A 9711-nucleotide genomic window follows, 5' to 3' on the forward strand; every position below is an offset into this window, starting at 1 on the left:
AATACTTGTTGAATTTGATTATCTTTAACCTCGTTATCCCTATTTCTTGACCTAATTTTACTCTAGCTTATGATTCCTTGTAGTAGCCAAGGGTGGCCTTGACGTTCCTCTTGAAAATTAGGGGACCTCTTCTTGATTAACATGGAAGAACTCATGTGCTTCTCGACACCCTCTACATAAAAAGACTTTATCATAGTCTCTGGCTATAATTATGGCTTCTGAAATAGAGGATGGTTTTGCATTCTTGATGAGGTTATTCAAAGGTAGATTAAGCTTCCAAATGAATCGTTGGTGGAGAAGAGTTGCCTCATCCATCTCTGGAGCTAATCGGAGAAGTTTTAGCAATATTTTGGTGGTATTCTTCCAGGGTCTTGCCTTCTTGGGTTATCTCCAAAAATTCATTCATTTTATCCTCTCGAAATCGTGGAGGAAAAAACCTTTCACGAAAGTGTACTTTCATGGCATCCCATAACTCATTCTGGTTCGAGTGGTTAGATTGACAACAATGCTTCCAACCAATTTTGCATTTCTTATGATTTTGAGACGACAACATGTAAAGATATTCAAACCATTTCTATGGCCAGTAGAGATGATTGATTCATCCTCATATGACAAACAATCACTTGTTTTAATCCCTTGATAGTTAGCCTTCGCTCTGATACTAATTGTAAGGTTCCCCTAGGAATTACACATCCCAAGTTAGACCCATGTTTGTCTGAGATGGGCTCAAGATCTCGGACGATCATCCTAGTGTAAAGCATCCAATGGATGGCATTCATACGCCAACTATTCAAACCTTAATGGAGTTATAATCTTAATAATTTATCATATGCGAGTTAATGAGATATATCTTGAAAATTTCTCTAAACAAAGTTTCGGTCTATCCTTCTAGTTATTCAGGCTCCACTAATTTCTTAATTTGATCACCCTATGTTTTTTATCCTCAAAAGGTTTCCTCCCCAATCCTATTATTCAAATTATTGTACAAGTATCTTGCCTGTGCACCCCCAAGATACAAGCGCAATTTCATAGGGATGATTGTCTCAACATGTGAGGATATTAAAACCATTTCTATGGCCAGTAGAAATGATTGATTCATCCTCATATGACAAACAATCACTTGTTTTAATCCCTTAATAGTTAGCCTTTACTTGGATACTAATTGTAAGGTTCCTCCCTTCTAAAATCGGGGAAACACTTAAGATAGTTTCCTACTCGTGGACATCTTGACCATGTAAAGATTCAAGGATATGATTTGTAGTAAGACCTAGTCCTATCCCGCACGGGGAGCGTGGTCTTCTAAAACTCAAATTACCCATAGGGTAATCGATTGATCATAATTTGGGCGACCTATTTATCTAACATAGGGCTTTCACTTAATTTGTTGGAAAGCTGCCTGACTAATCGGGTCCACCCGCCGTCGTAGAATGGTGCCATCATCTCCAAGCTTTCCATCCTCCCACTTTCCACCCTACTCACACGTCAATTTGTTTTTAATTAATCCTACCAAATTGTTTGACATAAATAAACTTATTCCTTAATTAAGGCCCTTTTCACATGGTTCATTTAAACAGCCTTTATTCACAGTACAATAATGCCAAAGTTGTACAAGCTCTATAAAAAAAGTTTATACATGAATCAATTCCATACAAGCCAAACCGGCTCTCTTATTCTTTTACTTTATACTGTCGATGATCTAGAATCCAACCTTTCAGCATCTATTTCGCTACTACGGGCCATGCACCTCATCGTCGAGGCGGCGCTCGCCACCACGGGGATGCAAGATGGCCTGTCGCCCTCTCAGGCTCCGTCGCTCGATCCTCCCGCCCCTCAAAGGGATGTCTACACACTAGGGTGGACTTATTCACCACACTAGCCGGGGCCCTCAAAACTAGACATCACAATCACTCGCCTCAATCGGAGAACCTCATTCTCCCAATGGTATGAGGGATACATACCATGGGCCGACTTCGGGCCTTACTAATGTCTCTGCCGTCCAGCTACACAAGCACAAGGACTATTCTTGTCTTCTTATTTCTTTTAGGATTTTTGGAGCTACTATCTTTACTCTATTGCTTGCCTAATGTTTCTAGCCTTATTACCTCACTGTTTTCTAAGCGCACTCTCTTTCCTTCTTGAAATCTATATTAAAAGAGACACATACATGACTCCGGAGAGACCTTACAATCTGCCCCCCCCCCCACTTAAAAGATTCGAGATGTCCTCATCTCACGAGCTGGGACAGTATCTAAGTAAATCCTCCTCTCGCTTCCAAAGTGGTGTCCCCCCACTAGTTAGAAATCTTCTTTTATCTGAAAATTGTTCCTAAAAAGTCCCCTATTTCATGTGTTTGGCTTGTTTTGTTGTGCCTTCAAATGGTCATTATTAGTCTAAAGTTAATTGGCCTTATTATCCTAAGTTCATGCATCCATTATACCTCTAATACAATATGAACCTTTTTATTTAAAAAAATCATAATCCTTTACGAATGCCTTATTCTATATCCCCATGTAATATGGTACTTAAGAATATGTCATGGAAAAACGTGAGGGAATAATCCTTTACGAAATCTAACCTACGATAGCAATTGCATAATCTTAGTATCGTCTTCTAGAATACCTCTATTCATCATGTTCATTACTTCACATGAATGTTGCACCAATCCTCTTCAATTTACTCATAGAAATACTTGTTGAATTTGATTATCTTTAACCTCGTTATCCCTATTTCTTGACCTAATTTTACTCTAGCTTATGATTCCTTGTAGTAGCCAAGGGTGGCCTTGACGTTCCTCTTGAAAATTAGGGGACCTCTTCTTGATTAACATGGAAGAACTCATGTGCTTCTCGACACCCTCTACATAAAAAGACTTTATCATAGTCTCTGGCTATAATTATGGCTTCTGAAATAGAGGATGGTTTTGCATTCTTGATGAGGTTATTCAAAGGTAGATTAAGCTTCCAAATGAATCGTTGGTGGAGAAGAGTTACCTCATCCATCTCTGGAGCTAATCGGAGAAGTTTTAGCAATATTTTGGTGGTATTCTTCCAGGGTCTTGCCTTCTTGGGTTATCTCCAAAAATTCATTCATTTTATCCTCTCCAAATCGTGGAGGAAAAAAACTTTCACGAAAGTGTACTTTCATGGCATCCCATAACTCATTCTGGTTCGAGTGGTTAGATTGACAACAATGCTTCCAACCAATTTTGCATTTCTTATGATTTTGAGACGACAACATGTAAAGATATTCAAACCATTTCTATGGCCAGTAGAGATGATTGATTCATCCTCATATGACAAACAATCACTTGTTTTAATCCCTTGATAGTTAGCCTTCGCTCTGATACTAATTGTAAGGTTCCCCTAGGAATTACACATCCCAAGTTAGACCCATGTTTGTCTGAGATGGGCTCAAGATCTCGGACGATCATCCTAGTGTAAAGCATCCAATGGATGGCATTCATACGCCAACTATTCAAACCTTAATGGAGTTATAATCTTAATAATTTATCATATGCGAGTTAATGAGATATATCTTGAAAATTTCTCTAAACAAAGTTTCGGTCTATCCTTCTAGTTATTCAGGCTCCACTAATTTCTTAATTTGATCACCCTATGTTTTTTATCCTCAAAAGGTTTCCTCCCCAATCCTATTATTCAAATTTATTGTACAAGTATCTTGCCTGTGCACCCCCAAGATACAAGCGCAATTTCATAGGGATGATTGTCTCAACATGTGAGGATATTAAAACCATTTCTATGGCCAGTAGAAATGATTGATTCATCCTCATATGACAAACAATCACTTGTTTTAATCCCTTAATAGTTAGCCTTTACTTGGATACTAATTGTAAGGTTCCTCCCTTCTAAAATAGGGGAAACACTTAAGATAGTTTCCTACTCGTGGACATCTTGACCATGTAAAGATTCAAGGATACGATTTGTAGTAAGACCTAGTCCTATCCCGCACGGGGAGCGTGGTCTTCTAAAACTCAAATTACCCATAGGGTAATCGATTGATCATAATTTGGGCGACCTATTTATCTAACATAGGGCTTTCACTTAATTTGTTGGAAAGCTGCCTGACTAATCGGGTCCACCCGCCATCGTAGAATGGTGCCATCATCTCCAAGCTTTCCATCCTCCCACTTTCCACCCTACTCACACGTCAATTTGTTTTTAATTAATCCTACCAAATTGTTTGACATAAATAAACTTATTCCTTAATTAAGGCCCTTTTCACATGGTTCATTTAAACAGCCTTTATTCACAGTACAATAATGCCAAAGTTGTACAAGCTCTATAAAAAAAGTTTATACATGAATCAATTCAATACAAGCCAAACCGGCTCTCTTATTCTTTTACTTTATACTGTCGATGATCTAGAATCCAACCTTTCAGCATCTATTTCGCTACTACGGGCCATGCACCTCATCGTCGAGGCGGCGCTCGCCACCACGGGGATGCAAGATGGCCTGTCGCCCTCTCAGGCTCCGTCGCTCGATCCTCCCGCCCCTCAAAGGGATGTCTACACACTAGGGTGGACTTATTCACCACACTAGCCGGGGCCCTCAAAACTAGACATCACAATCACTCGCCTCAATCGGAGAACCTCATTCTCCCAATGGTATGAGGGATACATACCATGGGCCGACTTCGGGCCTTACTAATGTCTCTGCCGTCCAGCTACACAAGCACAAGGACTATTCTTGTCTTCTTATTTCTTTTAGGATTTTTGGAGCTACTATCTTTACTCTATTGCTTGCCTAATGTTTCTAGCCTTATTACCTCACTGTTTTCTAAGCGCACTCTCTTTCCTTCTTGAAATCTATATTAAAAGAGACACATACATGACTCCGGAGAGACCTTACAATCTCCCCCCCCCCCCCACTTAAAAGATTCGAGATGTCCTCATCTCACGAGCTGGGACAGTATCTAAGTAAATCCTCCTCTCGCTTCCAAAGTGGTGTCCCCCCACTAGTTAGAAATCTTCTTTTATCTGAAAATTGTTCCTAAAAAGTCCCCTATTTCATGTGTTTGGCTTGTTTTGTTGTGCCTTCAAATGGTCATTATTAGTCTAAAGTTAATTGGCCTTATTATCCTAAGTTCATGCATCCATTATACCTCTAATACAATATGAACCTTTTTATTTAAAAAAATCATAATCCTTTACGAGTGCCTTATTCTATATCCCCATGTAATATGGTACTTAAGAATATGTCATGGAAAAACGTGAGGGAATAATCCTTTACGAAATCTAACCTACGATAGCAATTGCATAATCTTAGTATCGTCTTCTAGAATACCTCTATTCATCATGTACATTACTTCACATGAATGTTGCACCAATCCTCTTCAATTTACTCATAGAAATACTTGTTGAATTTGATTATCTTTAACCTCGTTATCCCTATTTCTTGACCTAATTTTACTCTAGCTTATGATTCCTTGTAGTAGCCAAGGGTGGCCTTGACGTTCCTCTTGAAAATTAGGGGACCTCTTCTTGATTAACATGGAAGAACTCATGTGCTTCTCGACACCCTCTACATAAAAAGACTTTATCATAGTCTCTGGCTATAATTATGGCTTCTGAAATAGAGGATGGTTTTGCATTCTTGATGAGGTTATTCAAAGGTAGATTAAGCTTCCAAATGAATCGTTGGTGGAGAAGAGTTGCCTCATCCATCTCTGGAGCTAATCGGAGAAGTTTTAGCAATATTTTGGTGGTATTCTTCCAGGGTCTTGCCTTCTTGGGTTATCTCCAAAAATTCATTCATTTTATCCTCTCGAAATCGTGGAGGAAAAAACCTTTCACGAAAGTGTACTTTCATGGCATCCCATAACTCATTCTGGTTCGAGTGGTTAGATTGACAACAATGCTTCCAACCAATTTTGCATTTCTTATGATTTTGAGACGACAACATGTAAAGATATTCAAACCATTTCTATGGCCAGTAGAGATGATTGATTCATCCTCATATGACAAACAATCACTTGTTTTAATCCCTTGATAGTTAGCCTTCGCTCTGATACTAATTGTAAGGTTCCCCTAGGAATTACACATCCCAAGTTAGACCCATGTTTGTCTGAGATGGGCTCAAGATCTCGGACGATCATCCTAGTGTAAAGCATCCAATGGATGGCATTCATACGCCAACTATTCAAACCTTAATGGAGTTATAATCTTAATAATTTATCATATGCGAGTTAATGAGATATATCTTGAAAATTTCTCTAAACAAAGTTTCGGTCTATCCTTCTAGTTATTCAGGCTCCACTAATTTCTTAATTTGATCACCCTATGTTTTTTATCCTCAAAAGGTTTCCTCCCCAATCCTATTATTCAAATTATTGTACAAGTATCTTGCCTGTGCACCCCCAAGATACAAGCGCAATTTCATAGGGATGATTGTCTCAACATGTGAGGATATTAAAACCATTTCTATGGCCAGTAGAAATGATTGATTCATCCTCATATGACAAACAATCACTTGTTTTAATCCCTTAATAGTTAGCCTTTACTTGGATACTAATTGTAAGGTTCCTCCCTTCTAAAATCGGGGAAACACTTAAGATAGTTTCCTACTCGTGGACATCTTGACCATGTAAAGATTCAAGGATACGATTTGTAGTAAGACCTAGTCCTATCCCGCACGGGGAGCGTGGTCTTCTAAAACTCAAATTACCCATAGGGTAATCGATTGATCATAATTTGGGCGACCTATTTATCTAACATAGGGCTTTCACTTAATTTGTTGGAAAGCTGCCTGACTAATCGGGTCCACCCGCCGTCGTAGAATGGTGCCATCATCTCCAAGCTTTCCATCCTCCCACTTTCCACCCTACTCACACGTCAATTTGTTTTTAATTAATCCTACCAAATTGTTTGACATAAATAAACTTATTCCTTAATTAAGGCCCTTTTCACAAGGTTCATTTAAACAGCCTTTATTCACAGTACAATAATGCCAAAGTTGTACAAGCTCTATAAAAAAAGTTTATACATGAATCAATTCCATACAAGCCAAACCGGCTCTCTTATTCTTTTACTTTATACTGTCGATGATCTAGAATTCAACCTTTCAGCATCTATTTCGCTACTACGGGCCATGCACCTCATCGTCGAGGCGGCGCTCGCCACCACAGGGATGCAAGATGGCCTGTCGCCCTCTCAGGCTCCGTCGCTCGATCCTCCCGCCCCTCAAAGGGATGTCTACACACTAGGGTGGACTTATTCACCACACTAGCCGGGGCCCTCAAAACTAGACATCACAATCACTCGCCTCAATTGGAGAACCTCATTCTCCCAATGGTATGAGGGATACATACCATGGGCCGACTTCGGGCCTTACTAATGTCTCTGCCGTCCAGCTACACAAGCACAAGGACTATTCTTGTCTTCTTATTTCTTTTAGGATTTTTGGAGCTACTATCTTTACTCTATTGCTTGCCTAATGTTTCTAGCCTTATTACCTCACTGTTTTCTAAGCGCACTCTCTTTCCTTCTTGAAATCTATATTAAAAGAGACACATACATGACTCCGGAGAGACCTTACAATCTCCCCCCCCCCCCACTTAAAAGATTCGAGATGTCCTCATCTCACGAGCTGGGACAGTATCTAAGTAAATCCTCCTCTCGCTTCCAAAGTGGTGTCCCCCCACTAGTTAGAAATCTTCTTTTATCTGAAAATTGTTCCTAAAAAGTCCCTTATTTCATGTGTTTGGCTTGTTTTGTTGTGCCTTCAAATGGTCATTATTAGTCTAAAGTTAATTGGCCTTATTATCCTAAGTTCATGCATCCATTATACCTCTAATACAATATGAACCTTTTTATTTAAAAAAATCATAATCCTTTACGAATGCCTTATTCTATATCCCCATGTAATATGGTACTTAAGAATATGTCATGGAAAAACATGAGGGAATAATCCTTTACGAAATCTAACCTACGATAGCAATTGCATAATCTTAGTATCGTCTTCTAGAATACCTCTATTCATCATGTGCATTACTTCACATGAATGTTGCACCAATCCTCTTCAATTTACTCATAGAAATACTTGTTGAATTTGATTATCTTTAACCTCGTTATCCCTATTTCTTGACCTAATTTTACTCTAGCTTATGATTCCTTGTAGTAGCCAAGGGTGGCCTTGACGTTCCTCTTGAAAATTAGGGGACCTCTTCTTGATTAACATGGAAGAACTCATGTGCTTCTCGACACCCTCTACATAAAAAGACTTTATCATAGTCTCTGGCTATAATTATGGCTTCTGAAATAGAGGATGGTTTTGCATTCTTGATGAGGTTATTCAAAGGTAGATTAAGCTTCCAAATGAATCGTTGGTGGAGAAGAGTTGCCTCATCCATCTCTGGAGCTAATCGGAGAAGTTTTAGCAATATTTTGGTGGTATTCTTCCAGGGTCTTGCCTTCTTGGGTTATCTCCAAAAATTCATTCATTTTATCCTCTCGAAATCGTGGAGGAAAAAACCTTTCACGAAAGTGTACTTTCATGGCATCCCATAACTCATTCTGGTTCGAGTGGTTAGATTGACAACAATGCTTCCAACCAATTTTGCATTTCTTATGATTTTGAGACGACAACATGTAAAGATATTCAAACCATTTCTATGGCCAGTAGAGATGATTGATTCATCCTCATATGACAAACAATCACTTGTTTTAATCCCTTGATAGTTAGCCTTCGCTCTGATACTAATTGTAAGGTTCCCCTAGGAATTACACATCCCAAGTTAGACCCATGTTTGTCTGAGATGGGCTCAAGATCTCGGACGATCATCCTAGTGTAAAGCATCCAATGGATGGCATTCATACGCCAACTATTCAAACCTTAATGGAGTTATAATCTTAATAATTTATCATATGCGAGTTAATGAGATATATCTTGAAAATTTCTCTAAACAAAGTTTCGGTCTATCCTTCTAGTTATTCAGGCTCCACTAATTTCTTAATTTGATCACCCTATGTTTTTTATCCTCAAAAGGTTTCCTCCCCAATCCTATTATTCAAATTTATTGTACAAGTATCTTGCCTGTGCACCCCCAAGATACAAGCGCAATTTCATAGGGATGATTGTCTCAACATGTGAGGATATTAAAACCATTTCTATGGCCAGTAGAAATGATTGATTCATCCTCATATGACAAACAATCACTTGTTTTAATCCCTTAATAGTTAGCCTTTACTTGGATACTAATTGTAAGGTTCCTCCCTTCTAAAATAGGGGAAACACTTAAGATAGTTTCCTACTCGTGGACATCTTGACCATGTAAAGATTCAAGGATACGATTTGTAGTAAGACCTAGTCCTATCCCGCACGGGGAGCGTGGTCTTCTAAAACTCAAATTACCCATAGGGTAATCGATATTGATCATAATTTGGGCGACCTATTTATCTAACATAGGGCTTTCACTTAATTTGTTGGAAAGCTGCCTGACTAATCGGGTCCACCCGCCGTCGTAGAATGGTGCCATCATCTCCAAGCTTTCCATCCTCCCACTTTCCACCCTACTCACACGTCAATTTGTTTTTAATTAATCCTACCAAATTGTTTGACATAAATAAACTTATTCCTTAATTAAGGCCCTTTTCACATGGTTCATTTAAACAGCCTTTATTCACAGTACAATAATGCCAAAGTTGTACAAGCTCTATAAAAAAAGTTTATACATGAATCAATTCCATACAAGC

Source organism: Cibotium barometz, chromosome 53, assembly GCF_041138505.1.
Source record: "Cibotium barometz isolate CiBa-2024 chromosome 53, ASM4113850v1, whole genome shotgun sequence".
NCBI classification, from domain to species: domain Eukaryota; kingdom Viridiplantae; phylum Streptophyta; class Polypodiopsida; order Cyatheales; family Cibotiaceae; genus Cibotium; species Cibotium barometz.